We start from the raw sequence: 1,014 nt of genomic DNA, 5'->3' as shown, positions 1-1,014 counted from the left end.
TCTTCAGCTCTTCAACTCTACCACTTGAGCCACAGAGCCACTTCCGGTTTTTGAGTGGTTTATTGGAGATAAGAGTCTCACAGACTTTCCTGCCCGGGCTGGCTTTGAACCTCAATCCTCAGATCTCAACCTCCTGAGGAGCTAGAATTATAGGTGTGAGCCACCAGCACCCAGCTATAGTTCATTTTTAACTCTTTTCTTTTCTTTTCTTTTTTGCTGGTCGTGGGCCTGAACTCTGGGCCTGGGTGCTGTCCCTCAGCTCTTCAGCTCAAGGCTAGCACCCTACCACTTGAGCCACAGCGCCACTTCCGGCTTTTTCTGCTTACATGCTGAAGAGGAATGGAACCCAGGGCCTCATGCATGCATCTACCTGTGACCTACCTTCCCAGCCTCTGGCCTTTTCTGTTTTTATGGTGCTGAGGAATAGAACCCAAGGCCTCATGCATGCAAGGCAAGCACTCTACCACTGAGCCACATTCCCAGCCCATTTTTAACTTTTCTTTATTAAAACCATATGACTAAACTGGGCCAAGTGGTGCCATGTCTTCCATCCCAGTGCCTGGGTGGTGGCTAGCACAGGCAAAGTTAGCAACACCCTATCTGAAGAACAATATACAAACAAAAAGTGCCTTTGCCCTGAGTTCAATCAATCAATTAAACCCAAACCTGGACTGACTGGAGATTTAGCTCAGTGACTAGCATGTGCAAGGCCTTGGGTTTAATCTTTAACACTAAAAAAGAAAAAGAAGGTAATAATCTTCCTTGTACCCAAAATTTTACACATTCATTAATATTTCCTTATAAAGTATTTCTAGATGTGCAATTGTGAATGAAATATGTTGGGAGCTGCTGACACTGCAGATAGGGTTCTGTAGTTGGCCAGGGGCCAACTGTGGGTATTGCTCACCTTCTCTCTTCCTCATTCTGTATACCCTGTGTTAGATGGTGTGCTTTGAACCAATAACTTTAACTAGGTTGTGACATGTATTTAGGAAAACCACTGTCTACAATTTA

Source organism: Dipodomys ordii, unplaced genomic scaffold (genome assembly GCF_000151885.1).
Source record: "Dipodomys ordii isolate 6190 unplaced genomic scaffold, Dord_2.0 Scaffold2, whole genome shotgun sequence".
NCBI lineage: Eukaryota > Metazoa > Chordata > Mammalia > Rodentia > Heteromyidae > Dipodomys > Dipodomys ordii.
Note: the sequence above shows the minus strand (reverse complement) of the source record.